The 15721-nt window shown below is 40.1% G+C and overlaps 1 protein-coding gene across 8 annotated transcripts in view; it reads right to left on the bottom strand.

Annotated features, from left to right (window-relative positions):
* LOC124260022 overlaps nt 1-15721 on the bottom strand; it is a 138350-nt gene that overhangs the window by 67466 nt on the left and 55163 nt on the right. For 2 of the 8 annotated variants that reach the window (XR_006893981.1, XM_046694255.1), the window contains exon 1: nt 5234-5370. The exons of the other annotated variants lie outside the window; for them this stretch is intronic. The gene's annotated coding sequence lies outside the window, so the exon portion shown is untranslated. Of the gene's footprint in view, nt 1-5233; nt 5371-15721 lie in introns of those variants that run through there. 8 annotated transcript variants of the gene reach the window in all.

Here is a 15721-nt window from a genome sequence, read left to right as displayed (position 1 = left end):
TGATTTCATGTTCAACATTACTACTTATTTAAGTAATCCAATCGAGGGGTTAGCGCTAGAACACCTTAAGTAAAAAAATATGTCAAATTTAGTTGATGTTTGATGTTGTGAAAACGGTGTTGTTTTAAGGGATCAATACTCTACAAAATGTAGAGTTTTCTACAAAATGAAAAATGTCTCCACTCAGGAAACGAAATATGACTTTTGTACCGGCGGGTTGACATGTGAACCAGCGGGTTTAGTGAGTGAGTTTAGTTCACTCGTAGTTCATTAGTAGTGAGTTATTAAATTTCTTACATAAACGTGCAAGCTATAGGGATGTTGGAATTGACAGTTTTCATCACCATTTCCACAAATTCAGTCATGGAAAATGCACAATAGGTTTCTTTATACTTCTCGTGGTGGAACTTACATATATGTAAATGGTTATATGTTTATTGTGAACAAGAAGAAAAGGGGAAAATGGATCTCGTGGAGATGCATTAAGATAACTGCATATCAGTCTTAACAGTGAACAACATAATTTCCAAAATACCTGCAGACAACAACCACGGACCTGTACACAGCGAGGTCAAAGTGAATCGTTTCGACTGTACCAAACATACTGACGACCCCTGCACAAACAACAACCTCCGGGGTTGCAATTGGCATGGCCGTCTCATGAAGGTTGTGGTAAAACAACATCCCACCCTATTCGAGATGGCCAAGTTCCTGGAAGATGAACAAGGACTGAACGAAGCAAAGATGCTTCAGTACAATGCCGGCCAAAGACTGTCCCCAAATAGAAGTACAGAGATTTGGAGGAACGACTAGATACCTTGAAGTTCAGGCTTGCAAATAACCACCCGACATTGATGGAGTACCTGGACAATGACAGACAGACAGACAGACAGACAGTCACACAGGCTTACTTCAGTAGTTAAGGCCCAGTGGTCCAGAGTACAATTGAAGTTACTCAATTACAACTATTGGTCACGTGACATTAAATTATGATTTTACATGTGATTTACGGATGGACATCAAATGTTTCATGAAAATGGCAACAGATTTAATAATATCAGCAGTTTTGGATTAAGTACATTGAATATTGTTTGTGGGGCATCGTTAGTGCATTTTAAATACTTCTTTCGGCAGGCAGAGAAAGTCTTACAGACTAATAATAAGTGTCGTTCGTCTTCAGATTTACCAGAAGAACAACAAGAACATGATAAATCTTCCAATGTATTATTATCTTTTCTTAAACGTTGTATTTTTAAGGCATGTAGAGAGATTTTAAATTTACAAAAAAATTCTTAAAGGTACTTATCATTAAAAACACTGACATATTTTGCAGGTCTGAACACCGATTTACACTGTGAATAATGACTAAGAAAACTGGATGAATTGACTGATGCGTACCAACTCTGAATATATATCTTTTATTCGTTGTTTAAATGTTGACAAAACATTTTTATATCACCAACATCTTGCTTAAACCAACCATAAGAAAACTCGCTTGAAAATAACACATTTCTCACATCTGAAGCCCATGAATACTTTCCACATTTATCCAGTGATAACAATATTTGACAGCTTTGATGGGGGTAACGATAATCAGACATTCTTATAAGTTTAATCCAGTATCTAATAACTCTCATATGACTCTCAATATACATGTTATAGCGTCCTGTTTCGCCAAGTATGGCTTTATTGGAAACAAATGTACCTTCTAATATATACTACATACTGTATATAACAATGAAACAACATAATAGACAAAGGAAACAACATAATTGCCATGATTGGCTAAGCAATAAGCTGATGAAGCCAGTGAGTACACAAAGGATAGTGAATGGAAGCCAGAGATGTAGTTACAATGAGATGTTTATACAATAGATGCGATGTTTATACAATAGATTGGGCTTGGTGGAAGAGCGGATCATAAGTGGATCATAAACTGATGGAACCAGAATCAGCCATCCATTCCCTACATTGGTAAACCATCACACCAAATCAGCCGACTCCTGAAACAACAGGCAGGCATAGACACAACCTTCTCAGCGTCCTCCAGCCGCAACAACCTCCTCCATGCCAACGGAAGAAAACAACCCACAGTCAACAACAACAACCCGAAATGTGTTATTTTTAAAATAAAACTGTGATTGTGGACAATGCTACATAGGTGAAACATCCTCACCCGAGTCAAAGAACATCGTACCTCTGTTGCTAATTCCGACACCAAATCAGCTATCTCTGACCACATCAAAGCTAACCCCAATCATCAAATAGAGTGGTCCGACATCACCATTCTCGCCAACAACCAAACGGACTTCACTAAACGCAAGCTCACAGAAGCCATTCACATCAAACGCCACAAGCCCACCATCAACCGTGACCAAGGATACTTCATTCCATCAGCTTATAATCCACTCCTCCACCAAGCCCAATCTATTGTATAAACATCGCATCTATTGTATAAACATCTCATTGTAACTACATCTCTGGCTTCCATTCACTATCCTTTGTGTACTCACTGGCTTCATCAGCTTATTGCTTAGCCAATCATGGCAATTATGTTGTTTCCTTTGTCTATTATGTTGTTTCATTGTTATATACAGTATATATATGCAGCTCCTACACTTCATGTATCACTTTTGCTTGACAACGGTACAAGAATCTGTAACGAAACGTCGCACTCACGAAATAAAGAAGTTGTTGTCTTTAAAACTTGTTCTATATTGTACGTCTCAACTTCTAAAATGCCACTGAAACAAATGTACGTTCTGTAAGAAATCTTTTAAAATAGGATGCATGGACATTTTCAATGGCTTCGAAATAATTTGCTCCCCATAGTATATGGGAAATTATGACATGATTATATATGTTAAAAGAAATATATTAAATCACAACCTTTTGTAATATGTTATAAAGGATCAAAGAAAGTATACATTTACACACACTTATTCTTATGTATGCATATGCTTAAATTTGCTAGTACACATGAAAGGCAAAATGGTATTATATCTAATAGTACTTCTTTATAAAGTCGCAAAGCGTAGTATTTTAAGCAAACACGTTGCTCGAAGTGAAACCTTCTTTTCTATATATAATCTCAACAAACACACTGTGTCACAAGCGTTCGGTCCGGCTTGGCTCGAGTTGTCAAAAGCACCTAACACCTCAAAGGTGTATCTTTAATTGTGCTTAAATCCATAGATTAGTATTATATCTACCTACATATCACACTGAAATGTTACAAAATGCCACATGTAAAGGTAACTGCTCCGTTAAAGTGAAGCCCTTGTGTGTCCACCCTCAAAATAACCTCAATCAAAAGTGTTCAGTCTGTTTAGCCCGACTTGGCCCGGGCTGTCAAAAGCAACTTAAACCTCACACATGTACATCTTGAAATGTGTTTAAGTCCATAGATCAGTATTATATCTACCTAAATGCCACAGTGTGATGTTACAAAGAAAACTGGGTCTATAAAGTGTTTTTAAATAGATATACACATGTAACTATATTCATTGGATGTAAACAGAATCTAGGGTTCATCTGTGAGACTTCAAGATATATGTGTGAGGTTTAAGTTGCTTTTGACAGCTCGGGACAAGTGGGGCCAACAGAAACTTAACACTTTTGATTGAGGCTATGTTGAAAATGGAGAGTGAGTGAGTGAGTTTAGTTTTACGTCGCACTCAGCAATATTCCAGCTATATGGCGGCGGTCTGTAAATAATCGAGTATGAACTAGACAATCCAGTGATCAACAGCATGAACATCGATCTGCGCATTTCGGAACCGATGACATATGTCAACCAAGTCAGCGAGTCTGACCACCCGTTCCCGTTACGACAAGCATGGGTTACTGAAGGCACTTTCTAATCCGGACCTTCAAGGGTGAAAATGGAGAGAGAAAGGGGCTGGAAAAGTGATATATAGGTAGATCTAATACTAATCTGTGAATTAAAACGCAATTCAAGATACATGTGTGAGGTTTAAGCTGCTTTTGACAGCCCGAGGTATGCCGGACCGAACAATAGTGGCGGTGATTATGTTTAGAGTGTGGGGAAGAGATCGTTTCATTTGCAGATTGGTATGCCTTACATACAATGAACAGTGACCTTCTAGGGTGGTATTTGATTGGATATAGGTGTAAAAACATTTTCGGGTCAACAGAAATGTTTATCGGGAATGACTGAAGCATTTTTGCGTTTTAAATCCTGTTTCGTTTAACGATTCTTCTTTTAGACGTAACCTTGGTCAGCCACGTTCAGAGGCCGATAACCACTCGATATAGTCAGACGTCGCCCACGACGTCGCTCACGACGTCGCCCAAGACGTCGCCCGTTATTTTTGTAGCCAAAATATATTTACAAAGCGACGTCGCGCGCGATGTCGTCTTTTTTAGGCGACGTCTTAGGCGACGTCGCCCACGACGTAGTTCTTTTTTTACGCGCCACGCGATGGCAATTATAGGACACCATACTAATCCGCTTGGGGAGTCAGTAGGTTTCGCTAGAAGAGCTATGCGACATTTAGAGTCCATGTCACCCCGCGACATCAGTGTACTCATATATAAGAATTTCTTTTCAGTTATGGTAAGAAGAAACAGAAAGTGGGAGAGAAGGAGTTCGACCCCAGACACCCTGAAGACAGACAGAGTTTGTTCAGTTTTATGCATTGAGTGAACGATATCCTGACGGTAGCGAGCACATATTGGTGTTGAAAATGGCGTTTGTCATTGTTTACATTCGTCCCCATTAACGACAGCCTTCGAAACTGCTTAAATAACCTTTTCCTTCACCGGGGGTGGGGTGGGCGTTTTTCAGGTGAGGTATACATTGCGACAATATCGATGAAAATACAAAGAAAGAAATCTAGCCACAGGAGTTTGGGGATTTGTTTTTCAAAGGAAACATTTAGCTTTTCGCTTAGTCTGTCTCACAGTCCCTGAACATTGTTTCCCCTCTACCGTGTCCTTTCTGCAATGTTAAGGCACTAAATGAAGCAACTATAGAGTGCCTCTGATTCCCACATGGGCTACTTTTTAGTTTGAAAAGAATTGTTTGCTTCTATGAAAATTAGAAATATTCAGAGAGAAAGCGTTAGTCTACCGTTCGCCGAGTAGGGGAGGCCGCCATCGTGCAGTCGTTATCTGAGTCAGTATACAAAGAGAACAAGGCTGTTTCTTTCTTTCTCTTCAGCAGGTTCTTCAGCTTCATGGGTTTTGGGTACACAGAAATAATACTTACCTAGCTTCACAGACAGATCATATATTGTAAACCTCTTCCTTTGCAATGGTATAATCATGTATATACCACTATATTCACTCACAATGTTAAAGCGATTTTTCCCAATAGTCCTTGAACATTGATCTGATTGTGTGTTGCAGTCTCACTGCACTTGTGCAGCTGCGGGGAAACGCTGTGCGATAAATGCTATATAGGTTACTTCCTGAATTCCTGACTGTCTGTATGTCATTAATCAGATAAAATACATTCAAGTCTTTTTTTAAGCTGAAACAAAACACGTTATAAGCAATGACAGACTAGCGTCCCTTAGACGTCCTGGGAACATTTGATCGCGGGTTCGAATGCCAGTTTACCCTGCTGATGTTTCATGGTTTATCAGCACCAAACCCAATCTCGTCAATTTCATGAAAGTCGTAAACATCTCACGCGTCTAGCTAACTTTCTGCTTGCAGTTTTACATCAAACTGATATGAAATGAAAATCTGTTCACAGCGGCTTTAAACCTAACTCACTCACTAACTCACTCACTCTGTTAACGTGAGCAGTTCACTTGAACCAAGGGGTCAAGGATTATGTAAAGCATAATTAGACTGACAGATTGCTACATTGTAAATAAACACATATTTAGAACCTGAAATAGACACTGAAGAAACAAAAGTATATGAACCGTCGTTCCTTATCTTGATCAACTAACAGAAGTAATCAAGAAGGATACGTCAGTAGTTCAGGATTTAAGTTCAAGATAAAGACAAGGGTGTTGGTAAAGTCATTTGTACAAATTTGAGTTCAGTTAACTATGTGCTGTCTTCGTGTATGTTCTTTTACTGATTTTGAAACGAGTGACAAAAATAAATACAACGTTTACTGCATGCTTTTCCGCTTACTTGCACGTGCATTTTGCTTTGCATGATTTCTAGGTGACGTTTTGGCGAATATCTCGTTTTGTTTTATTTACAAATGACCAATGGAATACTCTTGTAGCCATACGTGCATAGTTGATTCCTAAAGAATCAAGTTGAGATGAAATATGTCGATCAATTACGAAAGTACATTTACGAACAAAATGAAAATTGTATGCTACTGACAGGAAATTATCTCTTTTCTATTTTGCAATATTTTCCCGATCGCCAGTGGATCGTTTATTTACAGACCGCCATCATATGTATAGAATATTGGTAAGTGTGCAGCAATCAAACAAACAAATCGTTTTTCCAGTGATATTTTTCATTTCCACTTTTGAGTTAGTTCGCTCAAACATGTTGTCTCCGATATCAGCTGATATCAATTAGGGCGGTGGGGTAGCCTAGTGGTCAAAGCGTTCGTTCGTCACGCCGAAGACCCGGGTTCGATTCCCAACATAGGTGCAATATGTTAAGCCCATTTCTGATATCCGAAAGGATAGATACGTTTCTAAGGAATGAAAAAAATGAATATTCAAAATGTACAAGCGCTTCCCCACCTGAGGAGCTATGATATTTCCATCCCTTGTAAACTTGGAAAAGATTTGAATATTTCAGCACATATTGCAATTAAATGGACGTTGTACATAATCTATAATCAACCATTAATGAGGGATCAACTTCTGAATTCATGATTCGAAATGTGTGCAAATACGGTCTTGGCATGCATGAAAAATGTGCTTGTGCATTCGGCAATATACAATGAGCATGTTTCAAAGTTGCGGTTTCATATGAAATATGCATCGTAAGTTAAAGAAATATCGGGAAACTTACGAAAAGCGTATATTTCCTTCTGTATACGTATATTTCAATAGTGTGCTATCCGGCTTTTGGTACAGTGTTATAACTTGTTATTTCACTCGCTGCCCCGAATGACATCAAGAACTGATGTTGCTTCCAGCTCAAAAGGATTTTATCATCACGTATCATCTATTTGACACATACCCATCTTTCCCAAAGCGAATATCTATTCCATTTTCAAGATTTATTACATCTAACTAGAATTTTCCAATAGAAACTGAGTGAGTGAGTTTGGTTTTATGCCACTTCTAGAAATATTCGCGCAATATCACGGCGGGGGACACCAGAAATGGGCTTCATACATTGTACCCATGTGGGGAATCGAACCTGAACGCTTTAACCACTAGGCCACCCTACCGCTCCAGAATAGAAACTGGCTGCTGGGAGAACATACCACGCTGTGATAGAACTTGTAAACTTTGTCAATATGCATCTATGGCTGATGAATTTCATTACATTATTGAATGTCACAGTCTTTGTGATGCTAGAAAAAAATATGTATCATCACCCAAAACGAAATATCCAAGTCTGCAAAATTTTGTCAAATTATATTCAACTAATGACACTAAAGAAATTATCAATTTATCAAAATTTGTATCAAAATTATCATTCCTTATAAGAAACATGAACTTGTATCATATTTTGTATTTGTATGTACGATTTATTATTATGTATCTGTTTCATTTCTTTTGGTATACGGGGGCGGTGGGGTAGGCTAGTGGTTAAAGCGTTGGCTCGTCACACTGAAGACCCGGGTTCGAATCCCCACAAGGGTTCAATGTGTGAAGCCCATTTCTGGTGTCCCCCGTCGTGATGCTGCTGGAATATTGCTAAAAGCGGCGTAAAACCAAACTCAGTCAGTCAGTCAGTCAGTCTTTTGGTATACAATGTGTGAAGCCCATTTATGGTGTCCCCCGCCGTGATATTGCTGGAATATTGCTTAACGCGGCGTAAAACCCAACTCACTCACTCACTCACTCTTTTGGTATACGGTGTATAAAATATTTGTATTCGCTCTTGTACCACCAATCGATGTTATTTGAGAATAAAATGATTGATTGCTTGATTGATAGACATGCGCGCAGAACTGTTTAGGTGGCACCTTTTGGTATTTCAGATTTACTGACAGTACCATGACTGAAAGTTTGATGGGCAGTAAAATGTTTTCAGGACTGGCAGACAGGAGGTAGCCAAGTGGGTAACGCGTTCGCTTATTCAACGTGTGAAGCCCATTTCTCGTGGCTCCCGCTGTGATATTGATGGAATATTGCTAAAAGGGGCGTAAAACCCAACACACTCACTCACACGAAGAGATAAGCAGATGACCTGCCTGAGGCATATTTTCACAGAAATTGCAGATATGAACTTTGATGACCTTCACTCCTCGGTCTCTGATGTTTGAGGTGAAAAGTAGAGCTGTGGTAGCCAACTCGTTAAAGCGTTCGCTCGTCACGCCGAAGACCTGTGTTCGATTTCCCACGTGTACGATGTGTGAAGCCCATTTCTGGTGCCACCCGCCTTACTATTGCAGCAATATGTTACAAGCGGCATTGAAACAAACTCACTCACTCACCCACTGACAGGTGAAGATGTCAGACAGCTCAGAATGCTTGGCTGTTACAAAGTGTTACACGCCGTTGACTCGTTTTCCCAGATCAAGAATACTGTGGATAATGTAGTTAAGATAAAAACCAGAGATCATTAGATTATTACTAGCTATAGTAACTTTCCACTGCTTGTAATTAATCGAGTACCAAAACAATAGAAGGTTCTCACAAATGTAATGTCATACTGTTTATTTCAGTTGTGATGGGTCAATGTCATCAACAACATCACATGATGTACTTTCTAGAAGTGACATACAACAGATATCAATGACTTCAAAATGAAGTTCTGTGTTTTAAGGACTTTGAGATCAATTACTGATGGGGCTCGCGGCCAGGCATTTCCTTGGTACATATAGCAACACATTTGATCAAGTAAAGTGAAGCTATATCCGGTTGCAAATACCCACCCAGATCAGTGAACGATCTGCATTTCATCGTTATTGCCAACAAACTAACACAGGCCTGTATCAATTACCAGCAGTTGCCGTGATGTTGTCACCCTAACTACGTTCACTGGTCTTCTTGCAAAACAAAGTGAGGATGGACATAGAAGACAGTCACACGTTTGTCTCAAATGTTGACGGCCCGCTATAGAGAACAAACTTATTGCAAATTTGAATGGAAGCTGTACATGAAGCTAGCTAATACATTTCAAAGCTTATTATTACTCTTGCAAATTGTATAAAGTCTATGTTGCTCGTCATGGAGATATTCAGAACCAACGCCCATTTGCAGGGAGTAATGGTATTTTCCACGTTGCCGTTTTTCTTCTGGATAAACTATTCCTTATGTGCTAACATACCAGCTGGTCCAGTGAAATCCAATGTTGAGGTTTGTCTGTCGTACTGTACACAGGGGAACACACAACCCCAAACATTCCAGTTTTGTCAGTGTAGGACAGGGGTAAAGACCGACATAACCACGTCCTTGCTTCAGACCTGGGGATTGACAGACATTGTTGGCATCCAAAAACATCCCGTGGACAACACTTACATATGTCAAGCAATGTGTCAAGATTTGGAGGAATGTGAAGATTGGCACTATGATCAACTTCGAATCTCGTGTTTCCTTTGAAACCATTACCAAAGACAGGTAAGTACTCGACTATTAATTCTTTGCACAATCGACAGGAATATACACAGGGCATAAACAGCATTCGATTTTACGTGCAATTGTAACATGTTAACTTCATCAAGTGAGTTCACAGTGATTTGCTCAGCAACGATTGAAAATGTCGACTTCTTCATGTCACACTTTGAGATGCACAACTTCATAAATATGAAAACAAATTATTTTTCATATTTACATATTTTATAAACTTACCTGCCTATATTTTCAGATAAATGCATCATTTTACCAATGAATTCACACGAATCTAAATCTATATATCATTATGCATGTAGATGCATATCGTCAACACTTCACACGGCACTGGTTCATCCAAACGTTCGGTATTGATGGGACAGAGTAGCGACGAGTAGGCTGTGTGAGGTGTCAGTGTTAAACTATCGTATATTTTACCTTTGGGCTGACATCATAAAACCCGTATTACTAATAAAAGCAGCTAGACAATTGCAAGTAAATAAAAGTATACTCGACAGCAACAATTTTACAAATAATTTACCACTCATCTGAACATATTTTAGACCAGCGGTTCGGCAGCTTACGGTCGGAAAGGTGTCTCAAGTGCAAAGGCCAAAAGCTGAAGTAACGCCGTGGCTTCTCCAACAATGGAAACGTCTAGAAACGTCTGGAAATATTCTAATATGAGTACATCACCGAGGAACACCGGCAGTAACGACGGGACGACTCGAACAACAACTGGAACGTCATCTAACGGGGCTAAATTGTTCAATATGAGTACATCACCGAGGAACACCGGCAGTAACGACGGGACGACACCACCAACAACTGGAATGTCATCTAACGCGGCTAAATCGGTTAATATGGGTACATCACCGAGGAACAACGGCAGTAACGACGGGACGACACCAACAACAACAGGGATGTCATCTAACGGGGCTAAATCGTTCAATATGAGTACATCACCGAGGAACAACGGCAGTAACGACGGGACGACACCACCAACAACTGGGATGTCATCTAACGAGGCTAAATCGGTTAATATGAGCACATTACCGAAGAACAACGACAGTAACGACGGGACGACACCACCAACAACTGGGATGTCATCTAATTATAACGGGGCTAAATCGGTTAATATGAGTACATCACCGAGGAACAATGGCAGTAACGACGGGACGACACCACCAACAACTGGAACATCATCTAACGGGGCTAAATCGGTTAATATGAGTACATCACCGAGGAACAACGGCAGTAACGACGGGACGACACCACCAACAACTGGGATGTCATCTAACGAGGCTAAATCGGTTAATATGAGCACATTACCGAAGAACAACGACAGTAACGACGGGACGACACCACCAACAACTGGGATGTCATCTAATTATAACGGGGCTAAATCGGTTAATATGAGTACATCACCGAGGAACAATGGCAGTAACGACGGGACGACACCACCAACAACTGGAACATCATCTAACGGGGCTAAATCGGTTAATATGAGTACATCACCGAGGAACAACGACAGTAACGACGGGACGACACCACCAACAACTGGGATGTCATCTAATTATAACGGGGCTAAATCGGTTAATATGAGTACATCACCGAGGAACAATGGCAGTAACGACGGGACGACACCACCAACAACTGGAACATCATCTAACGGGGCTAAATCGGTTAATATGAGTACATCACCGAGGAACACCGGCAGTAACGACGGGACGACTCGAACAACAACTGGAACGTCATCTAACGGGGCTAAATCGTTTAATATGACTACATCACCGAGGAACACCGGCAGTAACGACGGGACGACACCACCAACAACTGGAATGTCATTTAACGGGGCTTAATCGTTCAATATGAGTACATCACCGAGGAACACCGGCAGTAGCGACGGGACGACACCACCAACAACTGGGATGACACCTAACGGGGCTAAATCGGTTAATATGAGTACATCACCGAGGAACACCGGCAGTAACGACGGGACGACACCACCAACAACTGGAACGTCATTTAACGGGGCTTAATCGTTCAATATGAGTACATCACCGAGGAACACCGGCAGTAACGACGGGACGACACCACCAACAACTGGAAGACATCTAACGGGGCTAAATCGGTTAATATGAGTACATCACCGAGGAACACCGGCAGTAACGACGGGACGACTCGAACAACAACTGGAACGTCATCTAACGGGGCTAAATCATTTAATATGACTACATCACCGAGGAACACCGGCAGTAACGACGGGACGACACCACCAACAACTGGAATGTCATCTAACGGGGCTAAATCGGTTAATATGAGTACATCACCGAGGAACAACGGCAGTAACGACGGGACGACTCGAACAACAACTGGAACATCATCTAACGGAGATAAACCTCCTTCTGTGACGAAATCAACTAACGATACAGGACTATATAATCGAACGAGTGGCTCCAAGCAACAACATAAAATAATCAGGACAATCGAAAGGACATTCGTCATTCGTCATATACAACTTTCCAAGATAATAAAACCCAATTTCAGTAAGAATTTTATGCTATAGTAATGCTGGAAATGCTTGGAAAATGCTTTTTGGCAATTATTTGATAATGGTTGATATTTCAGATTCAAAACTCATATATAATCATTCATACCACCTGGACCTAATATGACATATGATCACGATGTACCATTCCCTAATGATAATGATTATTCGGAAAATATCGAAAAACTTAGAAAAAAATCCATGGTAGAAACACTTCTAAGAAACAAACAATACTGTGACCCACCTGGCAGGCAGACAGGGTGACAGCGTTCATGTAACGCACGCACATGTCAGGGACCGTCTCAAAATATCAAGTGTCAGTATCACTGCTGGTCGAGGACTCTAGCGGAATTACAACAGGTACAACTCGGCTGACGTTAACGCCGTCCCGCAGACGGTATTCTTCCTCGTTTTTGAGAACGCGGTCTTCAGCATTTTGCCACACTTCTGGGGTAATTCTCGCCAAAGAAGCATACACAAGCTCTTTAACGTCAGAAAGCTTGAATGTGGTATTATTGCAGCAATAAAGTTCTTACAGTTATCCCAGATCAGCTCGATGGGATTGAACTCACAGTGCCGGACTGGTGTACGCAGAACTATGTGGTTTTGCAGCTAGTTCGTCAGTGATGTGATGGATTGGCTTTTTGTGCTGCCGGATTTTTTCCATGAACTGGGGCCTTGAGATTGCTCAGTTACAGGAAGTGAGAAAATCCTGCAACTGAGCCTTGAGATTGCTCATGGTGGGTGTGATGGTACCAGGGACACGCAGGTTATGGTAACTGGCGTTATCCAAAATGATAACACTTGGTTCGTGCAGCTGCGGTACAAGTTGATGTTCCAACCAATCCAAACATACCTGCCCATTCATTTCGCTATGGTAATCACCATCATATTTCTTGGCCTATAAAGGAAAGTCACAACGCCCAATCTGTCCCTTGCTACGGGTAACAGCATGCAAAATGATCAGGCGTCTACGTTTGTCTGATGGTAACACTGGTGCCATAGAACAATCTGAAGGAAGCCTCATCCGATCGGTTGAGTGATTGTTTTACACCAGGTTTTATCAATGTATAAAATTTGAAACCCAAAATTGCGGTATTATTCAACTGTTCTGGGATAAGCTGATCGCATGAGTACTTTTCACTAAACACAGCTCTGTCATCTCCTCTTTTGGTGTACCTGAACCCCATTTCTACCAGAGCTACAATAAGTGTTGTTTTCGAGACTTCTATTGTATCTTTGATCTCATCGTGTGTTATAGCACACGTCGGTGGGATTTTGCGTATGGCACCCGTATCAAAGCTATCCAGTTTGTGTTTCCTACCTGGTTTTGATTTTGACACGACCCCCGAGGTAGCTGATTTGTTTACAACTTCATATACCTGACTATATGTCAGATTAAGGGTTTTACACATTCTATAGTAAACCCTGTCATAGCTGACGAGCGGTTTCCCCCAGTATGAAATACTGGTATAAATCTGAAAATAATTGTTCTGCAGAGATATCAAGTCGCATGTTGCCAGTTCAGTGTTCATACACGAAGTGAAACTTATGTGGGTGAACAAGATCATCTATGCGATTTGAATTAAGACTTGTTTTCGTAATTAATTTGAATATAACTACTACAAGAGTTCCATCTTTTTCACATATAGATGTAAACAACACTTTTTCCAATCATTTATGTTATTTAATTAGTTGAAGCTGTATCAATAATTATAGCCTGTATTTTAAAACTACAGTTTATACTTAAAATATTTACTAAAATATTTACGAATGTTGTTAAAGCGTCAAAATTTCCGCAAGTGACACCTTAAGTGCATTTTTTCATCTGAGCTTTAAAATCCAACGTACATGTACAATATAAATATATTAATCTTGTGTCAAGTCCATCGTATTCATATTGCAGCCAAAAAGCATTGTCCAAGAATTTCCTGCATTACTTTATTTCAAAACACGACACGACCTATTTCCTATTTCTAACATGCATATCTAACACGAGACACACGCTTGACGTCAGATAGTAGTATGCGTATGTAGCGACATATGCTTGACGTAATATGTAACATGCGAGTGTAGAGACACATGCTTGACGTCAAATGTAACATGCGTATATAGAGACACATGCTTGACTTCAGATGTAACATGCCTATGTAGAGACACATGCTTGACGTAATATGTAACATGCGAATGTAGAGACACATGCTTGACGTCAGATGTAACATTCGAATGTAGAGACACATGCTTGACGTAATATGTAACATGAGTATATAGAGACAAGTGCTTGACTTCAGATGTAACATGCGTATGTAAAGACACATGCTTGACGTCAGATGTAGCATGAATATGTAGAGACACATGCTTGACGTCAAATGTAACATGCATATCTCACATGAGACACATGCTTGACGTCGGATGTGTAGCATGCGTATGTAGAGGCACATTCTTGACGTCAAATGTAACATACGAATGTAGAGACAAGTGCTTGACGTCAAATGTAACATGTGAATTTAGAGACACATGCTTGACGTCAAAATTAATGTAACATGCGTATGTAGAGACACATGCTTGACGTCAGATGTAACATGCGTATGTAGATACACATGCTTGAATTCAAATATAACATGCGTATGTAGAGACACATGCTTGACGTCAAATGTAACATGCGAATGTAGAGAGACATTCTTGACGTCAAATGTAACATGCATATCTCACATGAGACACATGCTTGACGTCGGATGTGTAACATGCGTATGTAGAGGCACATTCTTGACGTCAAATGTAACATACGAATGTAGAGACAAGTGCTTGACGTCAAATGTAACATGTGAATTTAGAGACACATGCTTGACGTCAAAATTAATGTAACATGCGTATGTAGAGACACATGCTTGACGTCAGATGTAACATGCGTATGTAGATACACATGCTTGAATTCAAATATAACATGCGTATGTAGATACACATGCTTGACGTCAAATGTAACATGCGAATGTAGAGAGACATTCTTGACGTCAAATGTAACATGCGTATGTAGGGACAAGTGCTTCACGTCAGATGTAACATGCGTATGTAGATACACATGCTTGACGTCAAATATAACACGCGTATGTAGAGACAAGTGCTTGACGTAATATGTAACTTGCGAATGTAGAGAGACATTCTTGACGTCAAATGTAACATGTGTATGTAGAGACAAATGCTTGACGTAATATGTAACATGCGAATGTAGAGAGACATTCTTGACGTCAAATGTAACATGCGAATGTAGAGACACATGCTTAAAGTCAAATATAACATGCGTATGTAGAGACACATGCTTGACGTCAAATGTAACATGCGTATGTAGAGACACATGCTTGACGTCAAATGTAACATGCGAATGTAGAGACACATGCTTGACGTCAAATGTAACATGCATATTTCACATGAGACACATGCTTGACGTCTCATGTAGCATGCAAATGTAGAGACATGATTGACGTCAAAT

The sequence above is a fragment of the Haliotis rubra genome, unplaced genomic scaffold (assembly GCF_003918875.1).
Source record: "Haliotis rubra isolate DU_JTF1 unplaced genomic scaffold, ASM391887v1 Scf748, whole genome shotgun sequence".
NCBI classification, from domain to species: Eukaryota; Metazoa; Mollusca; class Gastropoda; order Lepetellida; family Haliotidae; genus Haliotis; species Haliotis rubra.
Note: the sequence above shows the minus strand (reverse complement) of the source record. Positions and strands in the feature narration are given on the sequence as shown.